The sequence below is a fragment of the Mixophyes fleayi genome, chromosome 2, assembly GCF_038048845.1.
Source record: "Mixophyes fleayi isolate aMixFle1 chromosome 2, aMixFle1.hap1, whole genome shotgun sequence".
In the NCBI taxonomy this organism is placed as follows: Eukaryota; Metazoa; Chordata; class Amphibia; order Anura; family Limnodynastidae; genus Mixophyes; species Mixophyes fleayi.
This window is the reverse complement of record NC_134403.1, coordinates 81,789,259-81,802,708: the sequence shown is the minus strand read 5'-3', so window position 1 is coordinate 81,802,708 and position 13,450 is coordinate 81,789,259.

Sequence of the window (13,450 nt, the reverse complement as noted above, 5' to 3'; positions counted from 1 at the left end):
TGAACCAGTATCCCAGGCTGGGTGACACCATAACTGTTATGCTAATCGGTAGTGGTAATATTGCGGGAGGATAAGACTCTAAAAGACCAAGATTATTACTTTGGAGTGCTGACTGCAAGAGACTGCTGGAGGATACATGCTACCATTTACCCTGTAACTTGTGAATGTCTTGTGGTGTTGTGCTCTCATAATAAAGTCTTATTTTGGATATATTCTGGTCCACCCATGTGAGTTGAATTCCACAGGGGGTAACTGTCATCCCAGCTAAAGGTCTTATCCTCACAGTGTTTTTCTGAGCTTAATTAAAATGAAAGTCCTTGGGACAATTGTACACAAACTCCAAAATTGGAAACATTCAATATACTTCCAAAACTATATTCACCTGGAAAGGAACATGGGCTATCTTCTCTTGTGGGTGCTGACCACTGGATGGATGGATGACATCATTAAATGTACAGTAAAATCTAAAAGTGTTAAAAAAAATGCACATAAAACAGGATACTTTAACTCAGGAAGTCAGTGAGAAAGTAATCAATGACAAGCAGGCAATCAGCTATAGTGAGTGGTATGATTGTGGCATAATAGAGTCAAGGGTTAAGATGCAGAACATCACATGGTCCCTTTCTTTTATATGTTTTGTGTTTGTATTGTATTCAAAGTTAACTTTTATGACAATGTTCCTTAATTAACTGACCTTTTGTCTCTGTAGCAACTTTAAAGATATAACTCATTTTTTCTTTCAAATGTTTCCTGGGAGCAATAGTTGCACCATACAATAATATGAAGTTTGAGCGGGTCCAAATGTGTTTGTCCCATTAATTGTCTTCTAGAGTACTTAGACATATGTCTCACTGTTATAAATAAGGGTTAGGTACAGAGTTTCGATAGTGAAAATTCCGACCCTGAAGAGACCTACAAATAAAATTTATCTGTAGGTCTCCTCGGTGTCGGAATTGTGGTAATCGTTTTAACAATTACCACTGATAAATAGTGAAATAAATTTTATTACGTTTTCCCAAGTTTAATGTATTCTCTAAGAAGCAAGTGGAGGTGATCATGTACCAAATTAAAAGATGCAGGTCACTTTTATTTTTTTTTACTATACTGCAAATAACTTGGTATATACCTCATTAGGCATTTTCTTTGTGCTTCAGAGAAAATGCCGATCTGCAATATTTAGTAGAATTTTAAATGTAGCCAAAAAAGGAGGCAACCTCGTCAAAATGAAGTTTGTGAATTACTCAAATTCATGAACAACTTTACTCCAATAAATTATGTATTAGAAATGGCTGAGATATCATATATCCTAAATCATTGTTTATAAATGGCATCTAAACATGGGGGGAGTTAAGTGCCTGAAGACCATTGGGTCAGTTCTTAGGCACCCAATTATTTGTTACAAAGCTTTCATACTATACTTTGCATCAATGTCCATATTCAAGGGGGAAAAAAAGCTTAGCAAAGTAAAATATATACCTTTGTTTTCTAAGTCTTATAACTTTGTTAGACCTTGTACAAAGTAAATGTTTGATTTCTCTGTACTTGGGAGAACTATTACATTTGGTAAAAAAAATTCTTCATTTGTATTAATTACTTAATGTTTGCTGATTTTGCTGCTATCAAAAAATGTATTCCCACTGAAATTGACACATTACCAAAAGGTCAACATTGGTCTTTTCATGAAGGTGTGAGCATCAACAATTATTAAGTAGTTTTTCTCCTTTTAATTATATAATATAACTTTAAATAATGAAATATTTTTGTTAGCTCTTCATGTGCAACAGAATAATGTAGTTGTAGTGTTATTTTTATATATTAAATACTGCATTGTTTATATGGTCTGCCAGAAAAATATTAGAGGAAACTATTATTGATATATGTGTGTCTCTATTGATAATATCTAATAAAACCACCCTTCTACCAAGGCATGCACTTAGGGAGGGTTTCCAGGTCCCAACTGAGAATGGGGTGTTTGATGGCACGGCATGCTTCCTGATGGCTGGCGCCTCCCCCGGGACCAGCCACCTTACTGTATGCAGTCACAGAAAATCCTGATTTACTCCTCCCCATCTTCCTCCTTATCATGCTTTTATGCCACCAATGGGTCTATCTCAGATTTAGCACTAGCTAATGGAATTTAATCTGCTGTATCTCTCTCAGTGGAATACTTGCCATGGTCTACATCTGTTTATACCAAGCCTTCAGATCACCAGACTCATTTGTCCACAGCAATTGGCACACCACTTGACAAATGCGCTATACCATGTGAAGACAGCAAGAGAAAAGAGTCTGCTTCTGCAACATATGAAACAAAGCTTAATATAATATGGGTAGTGGGCTATTTAATGATTGGTGTGGGTTATTTATTTGATGGTGGAGACTATTTAATTTAGTAATTGACTGATGGAGTGGGGCTATTTCATTTAAAGGATAGACATATTAATTTAAGATGGGGTGATGGGACCATTAGTTGAATGCTTGAGTGGTTTGGAGGCTATTAATTGAATGTAGGACTAAGTTTTGGGAAAAGTTCGGTTATTTATTAGGTATGACTACTAATTATTTAATGTTGGGGCTAGCTGTGGGAAATAGATCTATTTATTATATGTGTATAATATTAATTTAGTGTTGTAGCTGGTTGAAGGCAGGGAGGCATAATTAATAAACATGGGTACTAATGATTTAGTGCCAATGCTGTTTGGGTGAAAGGAGGCCTAGAATGTTCACTCAGTGCTAGGCCTTCAATATTTCATGTCCGGTAAATTTATGCCTTTTTCAAAACAGGGCCCCAACATTCTAGGATCCAGGCAAGCAGCAAAAGAACTTAAGACATCAGCAGTATCAGGTAGTGAAACCTGCAAGAACAGGTAAAAGAGATCAGGACAGGCTACCAAATGTCTCAATTCTAGTGGAGCAGTCCCAATTTTAGCTGACTGCAGCGGCAGTATGTGAGGTATGTCCCACTTCAAACTGCTCTGCTTGTGAAGGGGGAAGTTGCATGCACCTAATAGTTGTACACTCAGCATTGCCCATGTATTTGAAAGTAATAGGAAGGGTTTGCAGGGTAGCCTAGCACTGTCTAATATAATCGCCATGTCCCTTTCATGATGGCTGTGCCCAGTTTGGTGGCATGGCATGGCAGGGAAACTCTCTAGAAATCCTGCATTTGCTTCTTGCAACGCCTCCTTCTCCATTTGCACTCCAGAAAAAATTATTCCCCCCCCCCCCGTAAAACAGACAATGACCACATAAATGCACCATTTCCATATGTTAAATACATTTTTAATACTGTATTTACTCATGCAAAACAAAATTTATTTTTTGGACATGAAAAGCACAAGATTTCACAGTCCGCATTTAGCTCCTACCATCAGAACGAGCTAAATGCAAAATCAAGCACATTTTTCTACATTGCAACACAAAACATGATTTACACTGCAGGCCCACTGTGAAGGGGGGAGCCGCAGTGTGCGCGCGTGTGACGAGCTTGCGCGCACACGTACATAGATCAACTGCGCATGCGCCACTTGTGCATGCACACTACCTACAGTGCACTCGTCGATATCGACGCATGCATGCCCACACTCCAACAGTTATATAGCAGAACTTACAACAGTTACATAGCAAAATCCCACTGTGTCGGCACATACCCAGTGGGGAGAAACGCCAGGGGTGATGACATCATCACCTCTGGACACACACACACAACATCCACGTGAATCACCACACACATGTTGCCGCTGGTGAGGCTGGGAGATTACAGGTCTGTACTATAAAAGCCTGACCCAGGACTCCCCCTTGGTCTCTCTGCCTGCCTACCCCTGGACAATGAGCAGTACCCTACACTACACCAGGAACACACTATACTACAGGAAATAGACATTATATAGGAATACACTATACTACAGAAAACCTACACTAAGCTACAGGAAAGGATTCTATACTACTGGAAGGTTCCCTACATTGCAGATAAAGAATTGAATCCAGGAAACAAGGATTTGATAAGGATCATTGATAAAATATATATATGTATATATATATATATATATATATATATATATATATATATATATATATTTATATATATAAAGCTATATGTGTTTGTAATGTGGATTTAACTATTTATATACATATAACTGTGTAGCTACTGTCTGATATCTGTGATAGTTATATCAATATTATACATACTAATTCTTATTAAGGATACATATGTAAAGCAAGGATAATGTAAGGAATGAAGGTGGTGAACATAGGGTTAATGTTATATTTATATACTATGTTATGTTGAACAACGTTCTGATATATGTGTGAACTATGAATGCAGGGTTTTCTATATTAACAGTAAAATATTTTTATTTAAATACATACATATGTTGTGAGTATTGTTTATTTATAACGAATATATACTGTGAAGTACTGCTGAGAAGTCTACACAGGTGGTGACAAGGAAGTGAGAGGTAGATGAGAGTGAGGATGGAGGGAAGGAGGGGAATGAACTGATTACGGTGGCTGGCCCTGGTGAAGTGTAGCAGTGTCCAAGCCTAATTATAGGTTGGGTAAAAGGGAGAAGAAAAAAAGTTCCTGAGTTTTCAGATCCCTGGACTGCAGCTTGGTTCCCACATGCCTGGATCTGGCCCTCCTAAGGCCAGCCCGGGCAGTCTACTAATAACCAGCCTGGTGGGAATATACAAACCTGACAACCTGACACAACACGGCATTGCTAAGTCGCCAAAAAACCTGGGCCGAGCGCCATAATCTACATTACTACAATTATACTTGTTCATAATATGCATATGCAAACACTAATGAAAGATAAACATTGTGTTAATAGCAATAGTATGTTTAAGTCACAGAGCATATCAAGTATATCAAATGTGTTGCTATAAATAATTTGTAAACCGTATTAATATTTTTTTGCTTTTAAATTAATGGCCAGGTTCTTAGTGCAGGTGCACTGCCCATACCTTTCCTACTATATAAGTAAGGAATACATATAACCTGCCTTTCATATTAAGTGTGTGTGTGGCGGAGGTGGGGGGGGGGGGTGGTAGGCACTAACATTAATTTGGTCAAAATTGACCTGGTTTGTATCATCGTGTCAATTATCCTGATGACTTGGGGCAATCAATGTTCTTCATATTTCAATTAGATTTGGAGCTATAATGAACAGTGGTTTATTTCCCTAACAATAACTCTTTGTACAACATCTTATATTCTGTTAATATTTTATAGGAGACAAATATTATTTTCCATTTTTATTGTATTATAGCAACTACATAACTTCATCAACTTGTTTTTCACTATTGTAACTTTTCAGACCCAATAGTGACATCCAGTGGACAGATTGCACATAACTGGGAACTTGGTATAAAGCGTGCTATAATTATTTTTGAAGATATGAGGGGGTATATTTACTAAACTGCGGGTTTTAAAAAGTGAAGACGTTGCCTATAGCGACCAATCAGATTCTAGCTGTCATATTGTAGAATATACTAAATAAATGATAACTAGAATCTGATTGGTTGCTATAGGCAACATCTCCACTTTTTCAAACCTGCAGTTTAGTAATATACCCCGAGGTCTCAAAAACATTACATAAATAAAAATTAACAAAAATAATACTAATCTTAAGTATATTGTTGGCAAAACGATCTTCATATTCTTTGGTCACCTACTTATTTGTAAATATAGCATACAACTAAAAATACATTAATATGTATGTAATTTGAATAACTGATGACACCTTATATTGACAGATAGTTGGCAGTAGATTGTCATTTATATAGCATCTTGCAAAAAAAAATATATAAATGTCAGCTATTGTGTTTCAAACATATGCTCAGACCCCCTTAAAGGCTTTTATGATTGCCCTAAAGGAATGTATATGGGATATTGTAAAGCATAGATGCCTTTCTCAGCCACTAATTGATTTACATGCCATCCGGTGACAAGTTTCCGAAAATGTATATTGGTTTGGAAATAGACATGAAAACTATTGCTGTAAAAAGACGTTAGACACATATGGTAAAACATTTCTGGCATCAATGAGCAAACATAACACTACTTTGATACTTAATTATGTTTATATGATATATTGATGCTTTGCTCTTTCCTCTAGCATGTAGGCAATCCTCTGCAAGTGCAGAAATGAAATAAAGATCAATCTGGTCAATTGCTTCAGCTCGTTGGTGCAGGTTAAACCAGTTCCCATTTTTACAATTAATTTATTTTTTTATTGAAAAGTGCCTTAGTCTATTCCGATAGTCTATAGCTACTGTGTTTGGCAGAATTAAAATGTATTGAAGGAATGAAGTGGAGGCCATTTATCTTTAGGATTGTCTGTGAACCACGGAAACCTCTAGAGTAACTGTGCAGAGCAGAACATGTAAATGCAATTCTATCGAATCAAATAGATTATGTATTTGGGTTGGTGTTTGATAAATCATGTTTGCACTCAACCCATGTGACCTCTGAGAGCCATTTGTGGTTTGCCCTGTCACTCCTGCATTGGTCCAAGGTCACTGGGGAACATGGTTAGATAAATCATTCATAAGACACTGATTTGATAGAAAATCTTTCTTTCAAACTTTAATTAAAATGCTGTTGCATGCTGCCATTTTGCTGCACTGTTCGTTTTAACCCTATTTTTTATTTTAACCTAAATATTGCAAGTTATTTGTATGATTACATTTGTGCACCACTTTACCTAGCTCCTACAAAAGTGTCACTAACATTGGATGAGCTAAACTGTTTGCATTAAAAAAAAATAAAAAAAAAATGTACCTTTAATGACTGCCAGTAAATTTACTGACATTCCCTGCTGAACAGCAAACACATAACATATATACTGTAGAGACATTAGTGAGATTTTGATTTTGGTAAACTATAGTTGACTTTTCATGATTTTGTTGTGCAAATTATTCTTGAGTCTGGGACATGAAAATATGTACATTTCCTACCAAGGGACAGAACAATACATCACCAGTGGCTGAAAGTAAAGTTTGTGTAGGACCTGGCAATGCCGCTCTAGCATGTCTCTTCTGAGCCTGCACAGAATGGTGCAAATACCCAGAGTGCATGTGCACAGAAGAGGCTACCCTCTGGTCTTCTGAGAATAGAGCAGGGGCCTCAGGAGGCAGCGGGGGTCTGGGAGGGGTGAAGTGACCAGGTATTGTCAGGACCTCTGGTCCTCATAGTGGCTGCACCCCCTACAGTTCCACTACTGCACCTTGTAACATAAAAGGGCTTCTGGCTTCAAACAACTTGAATTTGCATCCTATTTAAGGACAAGAAAAATAAATTACTCCCCCTGATGATATGAACAGGCCTGGATTTGTGGGAAGACTACATAGGCCAAGGACTGCAGCGGCAAAGTTGCCAGCCTGCCAGTTGTTTCATTGTTTTAGAATTTAGTGCACATCAAAACATACCACATGGTTGATAACTTTAATTACTGGTTCAATAAATTTATATTGGTATAGAAGTGTTGTATGGGACGTGAAGGAGGGTAGGCCGTGGAGCTTTACACCATTGAGGATGGTGAGTTAGTAAAAGGACAGCACGGCAAATCCTAGGGGGGCAAAAAAATGTAATTTGGCCTGATTATAAATACATGGCTGACAAAACACAGAAGGATCGCTGGAAAGAAAAATATACTTATTCAATAAAGCTTGCATAAGAAAATGTACAGCCTAATAAAGGAAAATTATGTGACGATGGATAACAACTTTAAATGACCAGTCCAATGAAACTATTTTGTTCCTTATATTATTGTTCGGGGGTAAACATAGCTTGGAGCTAAATTTGTCAATATTACCTTAGTTCTGACAAAACAGTCCAAATAAACTTGGGATAAATAAACTTGACCTTGGTTCTCATACTGGAGGCCAATCCATACAATGGTTGTCCTCATTTTTCGCTCAATAAATTATTTTAAAAAAACTGCTTATATGCAAAAATGTCTAGCAGTTTTATGTGTGTTCCCTCAGTACATTATTTTTCTTTGAGTCATTATTATACAAAGAACCACACTGACTGTCTCCCCGTACCTTATCTAATCAGAAAACAATATGCAATGCTGTTTGGTTAAGACACCTTTATTAAAATTGCCATGAAAAAAATTGTTCTGTTTATTATAAAAGAGAGTGTGGCAGATTCTGACCTGTGTGATCAATATCAGCAGAATTGAAAAAATGGAAATGTTTGTTGGCTGTTGTGAGGAAGGGGAGGGGGTATTGTTGTACCTCAATGATTAGCATAATATGGTTATCATTGGAACAAGGGGACTTAAAGTATGCAAATCTATATCCCGTATGAGGAATGGTGAATATTGTTTGCATTAATCAGTATTAAATGTGCGTCTTTGCAAACAAGGAAGAAAATATAGATCAAAATAGAAACTTGACAGTGTTTCACTGAAATCCCCACTGTTTTCTCATCATTTAACACATTTACAGCTCGGCCAGTTTGCACCACAGCAAAGGAGCGACATTGTTTTTTCATGAATTTCAAATGCTTCAAGATCACAGATTCTAATAGCAATTTTCCTATCTTTTTTAACTTTTCATTGTTACAATGTTGAAAGTTTTCTGCTGTGATTGCATATTCTGATTTGAGTTATTTAATGTCTGAAGGTTGCAAAAGGGGCAAGTTTATTGGACCTGGGAATGCAGTTTAAATTATAAAAATAACTTTTAATATGTGAGGTTTAGTTATAATGTTGTGCATATACTAATGTGCATAGCATGGCTTTTACTATTGTTTGTTTAATATTATTTGCTATTTGCATACATTTTGCAGTGGAAGAAATGTTGAAACAAACAAGTATTGCCTTGTATCCTCAAGGTCACCTTAAAATATCTCATTTACAACCTGATGTTGAATAGTTAAGTTGTTGTGTTATTACATACTGTTAAATGAGGGGAAAGGACTTTTTTATTGGAAAGTATAATTATGTAAAATTATAATGTTATCATATTAATACAGTGCTCAGAATATTTGGCCTGGTAAGCTAGAGGCCCCTGTCTTGAAGAGCTCACAATCCATGTCGATTGGGAGTCCGCATAAAATAACAGTTGGCTGATTAAGGTTATGTCATATGGTGCAAGACTGTCAGTAAAATAATACAATGACTTTAACTGTATATAGATGATTAAACGGCTTCAAAATAAGTTCTGTGTATTAAAAAGTTAGGTTAATTGAAGCTGTCCTGTATTTTAGCAATACTCTTAAAGTCAGCTTCTAATGCTACTCTACTCAATTTATTAGCAGATCTACTTATTGTTTAGTAACGTTATCATTTGTACAGGTGTTATTACCATTTAACTTGCAATATTTTCCTCTTTGGCAATATTCACACATTCATATACACTTTAGTACATTACATACTTAAAATGTATCACAAAACATATTGAATAAGGGATCAAAAGCCTTTTTTTTTTGGATAGGTGGCCCTTAGATGCAATGAACTTTTTGACATGTAACAATCCACACCAGTCCTGCATTGTGAGCAGAAACCCATATGCATTGGCAGCATTTTTCTTCATAGGGATCAGTAAACCTTAGTGTACTAGTGCCTTCCCCACATCTCTACTGCTGGGAAAAATATAACGTAGTAATGGTGGTAAAGCCGTCCATGTTTACTAAACATTTGTGTAAAATGGAAGTAGAGGATATTCGAAGTTAAAAGTAACAATTGTTCTCAATAACAGATTAAATATGGCTCTGCATTGGCTCTGGGTATAGAGAGTTGCATAGAGTGTCCCAGAATAACCAAAAACGCCATATATCTGGATGGGACTGATTGGATTTGTGGCCACAATGGAAAACTCATTTGATCTAAACTCACAATCTGCATTGTGCATGGTCATTGGATGGCTAAACTAAAAGGCTTCCATGTCATCCAGTTGTTTGGTCTGATTGGATTATTGAGCTTGTTTCCATAATGTGGATCAATTTTGCTGCCAGATGCCTTTATTTATGATAAAAGCAGTTGAAATGTCCTGATAAAGTTAGTTGAGTTTTGCATGTAGCTCAGAAGTGCTATTTTGATGTAATGCAGGCTTTGATTTAGAGCTTATAGTCATAAGTTATTCTTGGAGGAGTGCGGAGTTGCTTATTGATTATGTGCACCAAATCTTAAAACAGCAAGGATGAGTGATTTGCTGAAAATTATGGTTTCAAAACCACTGTTGGCATCTTGACACCTTGGATGCATATTTAGCTGGACTCAAGCACCAACAATTAGATAATAAGCACAAAAAATCATGCAAAATATGGCATAAAAAAATCTGTGCGCAATTTAAAATAACGGGAAACATTTATTTTTATAGAAAGAAACTAATGCTAGATGCTCATAGCCCCAACTAGTTACCAAGGGCATAGGGGACATGGGCGATTTGCAGACATGGTTAATGTATATTATTGTCATGTCTGGGCAGGTTGAGGCACAACTAAATCAAGAACAATGGGAAGATGTCATAGTTTTCACTAAAAGAAAGTAGCAAGATACTGTTAAACCCTAGTTTTCAGGGCATACATCCAAATACATCCACCAGTTTGAAATAGATAATGATTTAATGAAGAAATACTTTAGTGTGATTAAACGTAGCAAAAGATAACATATGATCAACAATACAAAAACAAATCTAGGAAACAAGAATTGGAATATGGGCAATGGGAACTGTTACTGTAAAGCTACTATATAGAATGATGAGGCAGTCCAGGATACATTGGTATGCAGTCACACATCACAGGTTTAAGACAATGGTAAGTCAAAGCGAACACCGATAAACCATGAGAAGCAAAGAAGATGATCCAGACTCGGATGGCCCTAAGATTTAAACAAGGCAGATTTTGGTTCAGGTTAAAAAACTTCAATTTTGATTTAGGCAAACATAGGACCTAGGTAGTGTTCAGGAACACACACTCTCATCTGGCATCAGCTCCGTGTTGGAGAAACAGAACAAGTTTTGCCAAAACCAAGATCTCCTGCTCCTAACTAGTGGGAGTAGAACAGGATGTAGACTGTTGAGGTTTGCTAATTTAATATGTTTGAAACAATGTCATCACAATAAACTAACAAAACCACTGTCAGGCTCCATCATGGGTTTTCTAAAGCTGCCTAAACAAAGATAGATTTTGTCATTGGTGCCAATCACCATAATTAAGTCACACTTGGTTCGACCAGCTGGAATACTAGAATCCCATGGGATCAATGCTTTGGGTCAATGATCATGTTTACACTAACATGCTAACTATTTCTAAATCAGTAAACCATATTTTTAATACTGACCATATTAGACTATATTGTTAATGATAAAAACAATTGCAGTGTTTTATAGTAAAAAATGACTACTAAATAATAGCAAACTAAATCTGCTTGTGGCTAGACAGCTTTACATCCAAGCTTACAAACTATTTCTACATGATATAACCCTTAAGCAAAGCAGAAATAGAGCTGTGCATGAATTTACCATTATTTCCACTCTTGCCACACTCTCTGTAAAATGAATAAGGGAGTTGCTACTTGTTTACTGTTCTCACTGGGAGCACTTCCTCTCCCTGCACCTCATTTAAATGTGCAATTAATTGCTCAGCATCTCACTGGTAGCTACACAGTAGAAGCCACAGCTTGTTATAAAAGACATTATCTCTTAATAGAAGCAAATATTCTAGTTGCAATAAAATTGTGATTTTGACAAATAGAATGCAATCTTATCAGTCACTAGCTCTGTGCAGTATAAATATTATTATATCCTATTTTCTCTTACAAAAGCAATAGTTATATTGGGAATATCTGTTTACCTGTCTTTTAAGTCTCTCCACATGTGACACTGCATGATCAGACACTCTTTGGAAGAGCAAGTCTATTGTGAAAACATTAATGTGTCCATCACATGAATAAAAATGAGGTCACTCAAGGCTATTTGCTTTTAATTTTTTGTATACAATAAGTTATTTAAAAAATAAGTATTCATTGTTGCAGTAGTATACATCTCAGTATATCTCTATACATACATTTGTCTTATCAAATTACCCTAGTGTTCCGCAAACTACCCCTTGAAATACCTGGAAGCTGAGTTGTTGAAGGAATAAAGGCAATTGAATGAATCTATTGTAAAATAATCTGTTCGCTAGAAAGTGGTTGATAGAGTCACATGTGTTCCGGAGATACAATGAACAATAGTACAACGCCAGGACAAGTTACCAAATTCTAAGCTAGTGAACTAGGTAGTACACAAATAATGTTTAGTAATAATACATACCGTATATACTCGAGTATAAGCCGTCCCGAATATAAGCCGAGGCACCTAATTTTACCACACAAAACTCTGAAAAATTATTGACTCGAGTATAAGCCTAGGGGTGGGAAATGCAGCAGCATGTTGAGTTTTGTGTCTTCGCTGCCCCCCTACACACACACACTTTTGTCAGTTCTAATGCTAGTCTCCCTCCATTTCTGCGCTGACTCATATATTCTTATATGGTAGCATGGAGAGAGAGAGAGAGAGAGAGAGAGAGAGACTGGATTGCGGGGCACTATTAAGGAATAAATAAAACAGAAACCACAATACGCACACACTATTTCTAACAGCATGAACGTACATTGTTCACCGTTTGATTACCTGTCCCAATAGAATGTAAACTATACATAGTTACCTTGGAAAGAAAGTGTATCATATTCCTTGCATTATCGGTGACTTTCCCCATTTATCTAACGGCATTTGGAACGCAAGTTTACGTTCCAAATGCCAAACTTCCTGTCAGTGGAACCGAGGAGGAATTTTTTCAGCATAAAAAATGTGCTGAAAATGTAGGCTTATACTCGTGTATATACGGTGCTTTAATAATGTATGGCATATACCCAAAGTATAGATTTCTTCTCTTCTGGGTGGGTAAGCACTGAGCCAACATGCCTGAAACCACTGCTGTATTAACTGCTTTATGTTAACAGGTTGGAATAACACTGTACAAGGATATTTACAAATAAGACCCTTTGAGTTTCTAACAGACATTAACAACAAAAATGTCAACTAAAGTAGATTGTTCTTTTAAGGCTATGTACACATGAGCAGTGTGTTACATTGCACCTGCATTTTGTTCACTACATGATGAACAGAGCATGAAAGTGATCATGATGAATAATATGCCCACCAATAGTACACGCTGCATCCATGATCTGTTATCCATTTACTGCTTTATAGACAAAGCAGGAGAGAGCATTATAAGAAAAGTGCAATTAGCATTCAAGCTCATTCTTGTTTTCTTTATAAAGTCTATATGTGTGCAAATAGTGTTAAAAACTCAACTTCAGCTATAGTGCAAGTGGGTGTTTCCCGGTATCTAGTCATTCCAAGTCAAGTGCAGAAAACAAAGAAAGGACATGCCATATTGAGCTGAAGGCCAATGGAATGCTAATCTATAATACTAAATCTTATTTACCTCAGGA